The sequence below is a fragment of the Bos indicus genome, chromosome 4 (genome assembly GCF_029378745.1).
Source record: "Bos indicus isolate NIAB-ARS_2022 breed Sahiwal x Tharparkar chromosome 4, NIAB-ARS_B.indTharparkar_mat_pri_1.0, whole genome shotgun sequence".
NCBI lineage: Eukaryota > Metazoa > Chordata > Mammalia > Artiodactyla > Bovidae > Bos > Bos indicus.
In genome coordinates this window covers 3,998,136-4,011,785 of record NC_091763.1, presented here as the reverse complement: position 1 = coordinate 4,011,785, position 13,650 = coordinate 3,998,136, and positions in this window count along the sequence as shown.

Genomic DNA, 13,650 nt, shown 5'->3' with positions numbered 1-13,650 from the left:
TAAAGATCATAAAAAAAAATAAAGTTAACAGTATATGTACTACCAATATTCATTAGGTGCTGGCAAATAGTATTTGATTCCACTTATATGAGTTACCTAGACTAGTCAAATTCACAGAGTCAGAAAGTACCTTTGTAGATGCTGGAGACTGAGGGTGAGGGGTGAGGCGGGAGAATGGAATGGGGACAGTGTTCCAGTCTAGGAAGGTGCAACATTCAGGAGATGGCTGACGGCGGCATTTGCACAAGAATGTGAGTGAACCTAGTGCTGGTGAACTACATAGTTCACTATGGACTTTTACCAAGATTTTAAAATAACACTGAATAAAAATTATAGTTCATAGGGTGCAATCAGCTGTCACGAAGTTGCTAATGTTTTGCACTGTCATTTCACAGTACTGCATAAAAATGTATTCATAGAGACGGTTCTAGTAAAATGGGCCCTGGTCTTGCTCCCATTGTCCCCTCAAGCATGAGCCCCACACCTCACAGAAGCTGTATCAGCTTCCCTTGTGGAGAAAGCGGGTTACAATCTAGCTCAATATTCTGGTACCTGGTACCTTTTTTTTCTATTTACCCTAAGTATTTTGTCACATTTTTGAACAGAAGTGAATCAAAATTACCCTTTCTTTTTATAGCTTTATCTTGGAGCCCATCATTAAGTAAGCACAGTGTACAGTGTGGTAGGCAACAGACCTCCCAGGGATCCTTGTCTCCAGGTATGCATACCTCCACATCCGCCTCCTTCAGGGGACAGGGCTGACCTGAGCAAGCCATCAGATGAGATCAGATCAGTTGCTCAGTCCTGTCCGACTCTTTGCGACCCCATGAATGGCAGCATGCCAGGCCTCCCTGTCTGTCACCAACTCCTGGAGTTCACTGAGACTCACGTCCATCGAGTCAGGGATGCCATCCAGCCATCTCATCCTTTGTCGTCCCCTTCTCCTCCTGCCCCCAATCCCTCCCAGCATCAGGGTCTTTTCCAATGAGTCAACTCTTCCCATGAGGTGGCCAAAGTACTGGAGTTTCAGCTTTAGCATCATTCCTTCCAAAGAAATCCCAGGGCTGATCTCCCTCAGAATGGACTGGTTGGATCTCCTTGCAGTCCAAGGGACTCTCAAGAGTCTTCTCCAACACCACAGTTCAAAAGCATCAATTCTTCAGCGCTCATCTTTCTTCACAGTCCAACTCTCACATCCGTACATGACCACAGGAAAAACCATAGCCTTGACTAGATGGACCCTTGTTGGCAAAGTAATGTCTTTGTTTTTCAATATGCTATGTAGGTTGGTCATAACTTTCCTTCCAAGGAGTAAGCGTCTTCTAATTTCATGGCTGCAGTCACCATCTGCAGTGACTTTGGAGCCCAGAAAAATAAAGTCTGACACTGTTTCCACTGTTTCCCCATCTATTTCCCATGAAGTGGTGGGACCGGATGCCATGACCTTTGTTTTCTGAATGTTGAGCTTTAAGCCAACTTTTTCACTCTCCACTTTCACTTTCATCAAGAGGCTTTTTAGTTCCTCTTCACTTTCTGCCATAAGGGTGGTGTCATCTGCATATCTGAGGTTATTGATATTCTCCCGGCAGTCTTGATTCCAGTTTGTGTTTCTTCCAGTCCAGCGTTTCTCATGATGTACTCTTCATGGAAGTTAAATAAATAGGGTGACAATATACAGCCTTGACGAACTCCTTTTCCTATTTGGAACCAGTCTGTTGTTCCATGTCCAGTTCTAACTGTTGCTTCCTGACCTGCATACAAATTTCTCAAGAGGCAGATCAGGTGGTCTGGTATTCCCATCTCTTTCAGAATTTTCCACAGTTTATTGTGATCCACACAGTCAAAGGCTTTGGCATAGTCAATAAAGCAGAAATAGATGATTTTCTGGAACTCTCTTGCTTTTTCCATGATCCAGTGGATGTTGGCAATTTGATCTCTGGTTCCTCTGCCTTTTCTAAAACCAGCAAGCCATAGGATACAGCAAACATGACGCTGAGTGACACCAAGGCATATTAGATACCTATGTTTGCATAATAAATGTCCCTAAAATACACATTTATAATCTCCCAGTGTCTGTGGGTCTGGAATCAGAAGTGTTTATCTAAGACCTGTGGCTCCGGGTCTCTCATAAGGCTGCAGACACCTTAAGGCTTGACTAAAGATGGGGGCCCAAACCTAGCCTGGTGTTTCCTGGCAGCATTCAGCTCTTCATAAGCTGTTGGACTAAGGGCCTTGGTCTTTCCCTCTCTGCTGGTCAGAGGGTGTCCAAAGATACTTGTCCTGTGATATACTCCATAGGGAGTCCCACAGCACAGCAGCTTGCTTTATCCAAAGAAGCAAGTGAAAAGGAGGAGATGGAGAAGGAGGAGAAAGATAGAGAGAGAGAGGATGTGCTTGAGCAGGACCAAAGTCTGGGTATTTTATAACCTAATCTCAAAAGGGACATCACATCACTCTTGTCATGTTCTATTCATTAAAGCAAGTTAAGGTCTAATCCACACACAGGAGAGGGATTGCACTGCTGGTAAATGTCAGCAGTGGGGATCACAGAAGCCACTGTGCAAGCTGAGTACCACTCTGTTAGGTCACCAACAACACTGCAGCTTCCCGTTTGGTCTCTAAGACAGCATCACAGAGCTCCATGTCCAGGTGACAAAGAGCACATTCCTGCATGGATCTGCTAGGCCTGGGAAGTACCTCAGAGGTAGATCCTTCAAGCTCAGTCAGATCTCCAGAGGGCTCCTGGGCCAACTGATGGATGTACACTGCAAGCTTCTGAGAAATACCGAGTTGGAACCACCCAGCTAAACTGCCTCCAAATTCCTGACCACAGAATCAGAGTGAATAATCCGGGGACCATTTGCTGTGCAGTGGTCGACAGCTAACACATGCAAACATTTGTAATTTTTCCTTGAGAGGTTTCTCCATGGACCTTTCCAGAAGTGTCAGGATCAGACATGCTTCCATAAATACATCCACCAACCATATTTTTAAATACCCTCTATCATTGAAGACCCTTCATGCTCCTTGTGAAAAAATTGTGGGAAAAGCTGATTTAAGTTGTCATCAGTACAAGCAACTGAGATTTGAGAATTGATTTTTTCAACCTAATTGAGCCTTTTAAACAGTAAATGATATGGCACTTAGAATCTTGTGAAAAATTAAACATTTTCTAGAAAATACCTAGCATTTTTGCTACAGTTACTTTGAAGCTGATTGGTTGAAACCTGGCAGCATGTCAGAACTTTTGCTCAGTTTAAGTTGGGGTATTATGGAAAATGCAGAACTTTATTTCTCTGCAGCGGTGTGCTGGTTTCCAGGGGCTGGAAAAACCCTGGATTATCCCTTTGCTAATGAGCTTACTCAACCAGCAGGTCACCAGAACTGGACAGAAATAAATCTCAAAATTCTGGAGAGAAATGAATCTTAAAATTAAAGGCATCTCTAACTGCTCACCCATTAAGCAATGATTGTCATTTTTATGTGTTAGTGACTCCCAGAGAGAGTGACAAAGGTTATCTGGGGTCTGAGTCCTCCTGAGGCCTCTTGTCAGTATACTGCCCTGAGTTTCAGTGCAATACGTCTCGGCACCGCTGTATGCTGGCTGACTTGCCCCTAAGCATAGACTACAATTCCCACCCAGCTCAGCCCAGCAAACTGTGAGCCACACACACTAGGACATGAATGCACACGTGCATAGACATACAGATAAAGAGAATGAAATCCTTACCAGGCCTTTCAGTGTGCTCTGCTGGTTTTGATTTACACACCGTATTATAGCCTTTGCCCATTCCATTTAGAGAACATACATATTTCTTAACCTCACAGTACCTACAGACAGCTATTCTTTCTTGAATGTCCCATTTACTTTATCACCTAACATCAGAGCTCTCCCTAAGGCATGTACAAACATTTCAGTGATTTCATCAGAAGAAAACAAAAGTTAGTAATATTGACCCTCGGAATCAAATTCCCCTTATTCCCAAAACTGGGTAATAACTTTCTCACCTTTATTCACCTCAAGTTCTAGTTCTGCGTTGAATTCCTAGTCGGACTCTCCGTGGCCATAAAATTTCTGAGTATCTTTAGGGGAGTCAAGTGGTATAAAAATACTACAGTAGCTGGCTTTCCAGTCTCTGATTTAACTTGTGCTTAAATTTAGTTTCTTAAGGATCTTCTTAAGGGAAAGTAGTTCAGCAGGAGCCAAATAAAATTGAAGTGCCTTTTCTCATTGGAATGTAAGATCATCTAGTCTCCATTTCTTTCCCTAAATCTTTCTTTTATTTTCTCCTGAGTCTTAATTCTTTCTTCGTCTGGATCCCCAAGGAAATCAGAGCAGACATGGCCAGCTGTTGCGTTCTCCTCTATGATAGATTTTGCTTTGATTTTCATCACCATATTATAAATAAGAAAAGAAAGCATTTTCTGAACATGAAATTGATGCCTGGATCATGCAATGCATCAGTTGAATAATAGACTCTATCGTGAGGATCAGTACAATCCACTGGGAAAGTAAAAATGTTCTTCTTCTTATTATCATCATCATAGCTAACATTTGTTAGCCAGATACTGTTTTAAGTGCTTTGCTTACAATAACTTACTTAACCATTATAAAAATCTTAGGAAGCAGACAGAATTAATATCATCTTCTACAGATGTGGAAACTGAGGCATAAGAGGTTAAGCATCGTATCCAAGGTAACCTGGCTAGTAGGGTGCAGACCTGGGACAAGAACCCCTGGGGTCAGACTGCAGATCCCTGGTTCTTAGCTACTATACTAAACTGCCTTCCAAGAGTGCTGAAGACTGGGCAATATCTCCATGGATTCCCAAACAGGATTTCAGAGACGCGCATGGCAGTGTTCACTTGCCAGTAGACAAAGGATTAGTACTCTTCACTACATCTTCTTTCCCTAAAGTCTTTCCAGTAGCCAGTGGACAGCAAGTCCTTGCTCTAATCTAAATCCCTCCCCTCTGCGTGCCTTTGCTGAGGTCCTTCACAGGCAGCTCCCACCCCCACCTGTGGACCCACCTATGGTTGCAGTCAAGATATTGGCTTCACCTTCATGAATCTTCTCTGACCAATCACAGATAAGCACTCTCTTTCTTCCTTGCAGAAAATCTTCCTAATATCATTCAAATCAATTTGTCTTGAACCAATAGGTATTTTGACATACGACAGGGTTGTAGAAGACATTAAAATTGAGGTGGCAACATCTAAGTTTAATCATCTACTTAATAGAGCATTTCCTAGGGTCATGGGAACTGTCAGTGGCATTAAAAACTTCTTAACTGTTTAAGGGTCATTAATCTGGAGGGAATGCACACTGGATTTCAGGGACAGACTAAATTAAGTTGGAGTTGAACTGGTAAGGGATATTTAACACATTTTCCAAAGAGAACACAATTAAGGCAAAGGACAAAGAAGTATGCACTAATACCCACAGAAATAAAGAAAAACAGTTGGTCACTAAGAATTGGTACATTGAGTACACTAAAGCCTTTAACTGTGGGATCACAAAAAAACTGTGGAAAATTCTTAAAGAATGGGATTACCAGATCACCTTACCTCCCTCCTAAGAAACCGGTATGCAACTCAAGAAGCTACAGTTAGAAAAGGACATGGAACAACGGACTGGATCAAAATTGGGAAAGGAGCATATCAAGTCTGTATATTGTCACTCAGCTTATTTAACTTATACACAGAATACATCATGTAACATGACAGGCTGGATGAGGCACAAGCTAAAATCAAGATTTCTGGGAGAAATACCAATAATCTCAGATATGCAGATGACACCACCCTGATGGCAGAAAGCTAAGAACTAAAGAGCCTCTTGATGAAAGTGAAAGAGGAGAGTGAAAAGGCTGGCTTTAAACTTGACATTGAAAAAAAATGAAGATCATGGCATCCAGTCCCAACACTTCATGGCAAATAGATGGGGAAACAATGGAAACAGTGAGAGACTTTATTGTCTTGGGTGCCAAAATCACTGCAGATGGTGACTGCAGCCATGAAATTAAAAGACGCTTACTCCTTGAAAGGAAAGTTATGACCAACCTAGACAGCAAATTAAAAAGCAGAGACATTACTTTGTCAACAAAGGTCCGTCTAGTCAAGGCTATGGTTTTTCCAGTAGTCATGTATGGATGTGAGAGTTGGACTATAAGGAAAGGTGAGAGTAGAAGAATTGATGCTCTTGAACTGTGGTGTTGGAGAAGACTCTTGAGAGTCCCTTGGACTGCAAGGAGATCCAACCAGTCCATCCTAAAGGAAATCAGTCCTGGGTGTGCATTGGAAGGACTGATGTTGAGGCTAAAACTCCAATACTTTGGCCACCTGATGCGAAGAGCTGACTCATTTGAAAAGACCCTGTTGTTTGGAAAGATTGAATGCAGGAGGAGAAGGGGACAACAGAGGATGAGATGGTTAGATGGCATCACCGATTCAATGGACATGAGTTTGGGTAAACTCCAGGAGTTGGTGATGGACAGGGAGGCCTGGCGTGCTGCGATTTGTGGGGTCACAAAGAGTCGGAGATGACTGAGTGACTGAACTGAACTGAACTGAATGCATGGATGTGAGAGTTGGACCATAAAGAAGGCTGAGTGTCAAAGAATTGATGTTTTTGAACTGTGGTGTTGGAGAAGACTCTTGAGAGTCCCTTGGACTGCAAGGTGAAACCAGTCAGTCCTAAAAGTAAACAACCCTGAATGTTCATTGGAAGGACTGATGCTGAAGCTGAAGCTCCAATACTTTGGCCACCTGATGCGAAGAACTGACTCATTAGAAAAGACCCTGATGCTAGGAAAGATTGAAGACAGGAGGAGATGGGGGCAATAGAGGATGAGATGGTTGAATGGTATCACGGACTCAATGGACGTGAGTTTGAGCAAGCTCCGGGAGAAGGTGAAGGACAAGGACACCCAGCATGCTTCAGTCCATGGGGTCACAAAGAGTCAGACACTACTGAGTGACTGAGCAACAGAATAGACAGAAAAAATCATTTGTGGAATCTTCTAGTTTTAAGCAAGCATCTGTAAAACACCTATTTTCCCCGAACCTTACAAGCTTACCTCAGAGGGAAATAGAATGTGTCTAAGCAATTGCATAGCTCCTTATCAAATCTCACTTTTAGTATCTTTCTTTGCAGACAGCTTTGTACCAAACTGTTTTGCAAGTATAACCATTTTCTCTGGGTGGATTCTTGTTCCATGTGAACAGGATGTCATATCTTCTCCACTGAGAAAGAGATGAGGTGCATGGCAACACGGATGCATATCATCATCAGACCTCTTTCTAGCTCTTATTTTCCACCTGCGGATTGAATAGCACAGATTGAGTATTTGAGAATATACTTCATCCCCTAATGAAGAAGAACAAATTAGTGAAAAATTCAGGACAAAATAGGGAGAAGAAATAAAGCAAACGAAAAAAGTCTGCTCCATAGGTAATCACAGCAAGGATGAGAGACCCTGCTTAAAGGTGAACAGCTATTGTGAGTCTATACAGAGAAGATTTCACAAACCTCCCAGTGTAATTTCACACTTTGCCAGTTCAGGCTAGTACAGGGGCAGGCAGGTGAGGATAAGTTATGGCTTTCAGATTCCAGAAGACCAGAATAAGGAGTCAAAGATCAGATAGGAAGTTTTAGTAGGTTATCAAGCATCATCAGATGTGTGTATTGACTTTTATGTTTGAAAAAGATTCTAACCCCTCATCTGTAATACTTTGGAAATTAGACAAACCCAGTAAAATCTGGAGAGATTGGAAAGCTTCTTCTCCATCCCTAAGAATAAGCTTGCAATCACTCTGGAGACACGAGAATTAAATACGCGAATTCAGTGTAATCTTAGGGAAAAAAAAATTATTTTCCAAACCTCAGTTGTCAATAGAGTTTCACAACTACTATGTGCAAAAACAGTCAAAGAAGAAACTAAATAGGGCTGTCAGTTTCACCATCCAAAGTTAACCACTGTTACCATATGCTGTCCAGCTTAATCTCCTCAAGAAGGTATCATGTATTTATATACTAACAATGAAGATAGTATTGCACAGAGGGAGAAGAGTGTTGGACAGAGAAGCCAGGCATGCTGAGGTTCACGGGGTCCCAAAGAGTCGGACCTGACTTAGTGACTGAAAAACAACAATGAAACTAAGCAAGGGAACAAAGTAGCAGCACTGACTCATAGTCCTCTCAGCGGAGCCCAGGACAGCCGTGTTCACCTACGTGGCTACAGTGCTTGCTCTGAAAGGTGAGAAGAGAACAAAGACAGTCGAGTTAGTCAGATTTTCTGGCACAGATTTGAGAGCAAAAGAAAGGTATCAAACAACAATAACAAAAGATGTGTGGTTCATTAAAGATCTTAACCGATAGGAAATTCCCATTGTCCAGGATTTTTCAAGGAAATTTAAGGGAGTTCATATGTAGCACATAGTTTTAACTAGGTTTGAATTTTGCTTCACTTTGTCCTCTCTCTAATACATAACATGATTTGTGGAAATCTGTTTTGCATGATAACTTGTGTTAATTTTACTTTGTGCAACCCTCTTCCAGAAAAACATTGATCAAAGCTGAGAACAGCTGTACCAGGATCAGGCGATGATGAAAAACACACCTAGTGGGTGGTGTCTGTTGTTGGCCCACTGAACATTGAATATTCTATTTTTTTTAACCAAGGAAATCCCAGTTTGTTCTTTAATGCATGGTGGTGGTTTAGTTGCTCAGTCATGTCTAACTCTTGCAACCCCATGGACTGTTGCCTGCCAGGCTCCTCTGCCCATGGAATTTTCCAGGAAAGAATACTGGAGTGGGTTGCCATTTCCAAAGCATACCCAAACTTTAATGCATACTCTCATCTAGGTGTGACTCCTGCTGGACTTAGGAGATTCCCACCAATTCTTTATTAGGTCAGAGTGGATATTGGACCCAATTTTGGCCAACTGGAAGTGAAAAAGTTTGCTGAAGAACTTAAAGAGTTCTTCAATCACAGTTGCTGGTGACAAGGAGTCAACTTTTCTCTCCTTCTGGACATGAACAGGGAAAATAATCTGTCTTCCAGTGTCTCCTGGCATCCATTTTTCATTGGTGAAGACCAGGCTAAGGCTAAGTCTACCTGCCGAAAGTAGAGGAGGACCTAGTAACACCACTTCTCTATTGATATCCTTGAGTCACATGCTTTTCCCCCTGGAGCTGTCTGACCCCTGGGCCAGCCCTGCTGAACTAATATTCACTGCATACTGGGATTTATGTGCTAAGATGGCATTTTGTCTTTTTGCCTCTGTGTTCCCAAAGTGCTCCACACTTTTTCCTGGTATCTATGTTTGACAGATAATACTTGTGAAACATTTTAGATGTGGCATTTTTAGTCAAGTTGTGAATATGTTTTATACGTTTCCATGGTTATTGGTCCCATTGTTTTTTATGTTAATTAAACTAAATTAATTGCCTGGAAAATTGTTCATCTTTAAATTAATTGGCAAATGCTTCTGTGTAAAAAATCTCTTAAATTTCATTTCTGTCTATATCTTTGATTATATTCTCTTTCTCATTTGATGTTTTCTATATTTGTTTACGTTTCTGATTAGATTTATTTAATGCTTACCTGCTTTACCTTATTTTCAAAGATTAGCAACTGGTTTTGATTTAACATTTTCATGATTATTATTTTCTAAAACAAATTTTTGTCCCCTTTATTTCTTCTGCTCTCATTTAGTGTTTCATTTTAGCTTTTCTAACACCTTTCTTGAATAATTTAGTTTATATATTTATTATTTTATTTATTCAAGGAAATATCTTAGAGTTTGGGTTTTTCATTGGCTTACTTTTGGCGCTTTCCATTGTCATCGGTTTTGAATAATTACAGAAGAGCCTGTAATTATATAAGCCTCCAAACATGGACCCATCAGCACTTGTGTCTTATGGTCTTGGCTGCTTTCAACCCACACTCACACTATGCTGCAGATTACACTCTCTGACCCCTTCCTTCCCCAGCACCATTGCATTGAGAAAACTTGGTCTTGGACTAAATGAAGGAAAATGATTTAACAGGGAAACCTGATATAGATTACAAGATTGCTTAAGAACTCAGACAAACTTGCTTCCTTTACCTATTGGATATTTCAGATTGGAGTATTTTGATTGGGAAGATGGCTGCATTATAGCATCTTCCTTTATAAGGGAAGATAATCTTGTCAAATAAAATTGGTCTCATTCACGAATTATTTTTTCAGCCTTCAAATCAGTATATACATTGCCTCTCTGAAGTATGGAGAGACAAAAGTTGGAGGAAATGTTTGACTGAAAAAATAGGTTTACTTTTTTTGCTTTCTACCTGGTCTACTATTATGTTTTAGGTACTTAGCCTCACTTTAATTAGTGGAAAGTACTTTTGTATTTTTGCAGACTACATAAAATAACTTCCATAACATTACAGCATTTTTTTACAATAGCCAAGATATGGAAGCAACATAACTGCCCAATGATAGAAGAATGGATGCAGAAGATGTACATATATATGAGTAATATATGCAATATTACTTAGCCTTGGAAAGAATGAAATCTTGCCCTTTGAGATAAAATGAATGGACCTAGAGGTTATTATGTTAATAAGGGAAATAAGTTACACAAAGATGGAAAAATAATGTATGATTTCACTTATGTGTAGAATGTAAAAAATAAACCAAATGAACAAACAGAACAAAACAGAATCAGTCTCAGATACAGAGAAAAAAACACGTGGTCGCCAGGAGGAAGGAGGCGAGAATGAGTGAAATGTGGGATGAGAGATTAGGAGGTACAAGCATTCAGTTACAAAATAAATGAACCCATGAAGATGAAATGAATATTATGGGGAATATGGTCAACAATACTCCAATAACTTTGTATGATGACAGATGGTAACTAGACTTATTGTAGTGATTGTTTAGTAATGTATATAAATATAATGAATCGGTCTGTTGGGGATCAGGACTAACGTGTTGTAGGTCAGTTATATTTCAATAATATTATTAAAAATAATCATACAGAATCCTGATATTACAAGATTACTTAAGAACTCAGGCACACTTGTTTCCCTCACCTACTGGGTGATATTTCAGACTGCAGTGTTTACGTTGGGAAGATGCCTGAATGATGGCTTTCCTCTGTTTCTTCCCTGTATCTATTTACAATGTAAACATAATGCATTTAGGATTTGAATGGTTAACTTGGAATGTTACAAGTTATACAATGTGCATAGCAAACCATCCCCAAATTAGTGGATTAAAGCAACAGCAATGCTTTACTTTACTAATGAATCGGCAATTTGGCTAGAACACAGTGGGAATAGCTCATTTCTGCTCCAGGTGCCATCCGCTGGTGCAGCTTGAAGGCTGGGAGTGACTCAGTGATTGGGGTGGAATAATTTGGAGCTTCACTCACTATCTGGCAGTTGCTGCTGGCTGTCAGCTAGGACCCCAGGGGGATTTTCAGCCAGAGCACCGGCACGCGGGCTTTCCGTATAGGTTTTTACTTTCTTCTCAGCATGGTGTCTCAGTTCCAAGAGCAAGTGTCTCCAAAGGGTTAGTTGGGGCGTATCCATTTTTATGAATCAGCCTGAAAAGTCACAAAGCATCACTTCTGCTGTAGTTATAGATTACATGCCCCCTCAGATTCCTCAGCATCATAACATGAGGAGAGTGTGTGGGAAAAGACATGTCATCTCGGTCAGTTTTTTGAAAATACAGTTTGCCACAAATGTCAAAGAGTAAGAGACAAGTCTTTTGGGATGAAATAGGCTAAGAAACCTCTTAGATCAAAAGTCGACTCTCAGAAGGTAAATCTTTTTCTTCCCTTAAAAATTACCACCAGCACCAGAAACACTGCCTGTGTTTGCTCTAATGGTGTGAGGTGATAGGATAGAATTGGAGAATATTTAGGAATTCTTTGTAATTTTGTATCTTATAACATCTTTGGGAAACACATGTCCTGATTTACATGGTAGAAAATGTATGCTTAGTCACTCATTTGTATCTGACTCTTTGTGACCCGCATGTAATGCAGCCCACCAGGCTCCTCTGTCCGTGGGATTTTCCAGGCAAAAATACTGGAGTAGGTTGCCATTTCCTCCTCCAGGGCATCTTACCAGGTCTCCTACATTTTCTGCCTTGGCAGGCAGATTCTTTACCACTGAGCCAAGAAGGCCTAAAGCACCAGTAATGGCTCATATGTAGAACCTAATTTTTAAAAAATGACACAAGTTATTTACAAAACAGAAACAGACTTAAAAATATTAACAATGAACTTATGGTTACCAAAGGGAAATGTGGTGGGGAAGAATAGATCAGGAGCTTGGGACTAACATACACATACAACTATATGTAAAATTGGTAACCAACAAGAACCTACTGTATAGCACAGGGAACTCTACTCAATATTCTATGATAACCTATATGAGAAAGGGGACCAAATGATAACCTATCTGAGAAAGCGGAGGAGAAGGGGATGACAGAGGATGAGATGGATGGATGGCATCGCTGACTGGTGGACATGAGTTTGAGTAAGCTCCAGGAGTTGGTGATGGACAGGGAAGCCCAGCGTGCTGCAGTCCATGGGCCTGCAAAGAGTTGGACATGGCTGAGCGACTGAGTTGGACTGAAAATGAGAAAACACTCTGAAAAAGAATGAATATACGTGTATGTAACACTGAATCACTTTTCACTGTGTACCTGAAACTAACACAACATTGTAAATCAACTATAGTCCAATAAAATGAAACACAACAGCCAAAACAATTTCCTGTTTGTTTACAATGTGGCTCTGCAGCTTATGCTATCAGCCAGAGAACCTGAGCTGGACAGTGATGCTGTGTTAGTCTGCTCACACTGCCATAAAGACACCACAGCCTGGATGCCTTAAACAACAGACATCTATATCTCACAGTTTTAGAAGCCGGATGTCCAAGATAATATATGTGATGTTATATGTAGTATGTGCATATACAGAGACACATTTTTTTTTCTCAATTTAACTTCATGATAACCTAAAACAGATAAATGTTTCTGGTGTGTTGACGAAAGAACTCAACAGAAGGGCTATCCACTGAAGTGAGAGCCTACTTTTTGCTTACCCTGCAAAGCATGCTACATATTAGTGTGTGTGTATGCTAAATTGCTTCAGTCATGTCCAACTCTTTGAGACCCCATGGACTGTAGCCTGTCAGGCTCCTCTGTCCATGGGGATTCTTCAAGTGACAATATTGGAGTGGGTTCCCATGACGTCTTCCAGGGGATCTTTCTGGCCCAGGGATCAAATCCATGGCTCTTAGCTCTCCTGTATTGGCAGGCAGATTCTTTACCACTAACACCACCTGGGAAACCCACTCCTGACATACTGTATTTAATTGAATATGTATTATTCAGTTCACTGACTATAACCTTGTGAACAAGGATCATATATTATTAATGTACATTGTTTTCCTTTTAAAATTCCTGGAACATGTTTGTCATGAAATAAAATGCATGCTTGCTCTTCAGCTAGACAGATGTTTCTAAAATAGGTTAAGTTTAAAATTTGCAACTCTGTCTAATTTTCTTCATTAGTAAAAGAGCATGGTACTTTTGACTCTACAAAGTACATTTCAGCACTTTCTATTTGAATGAGCATATTCT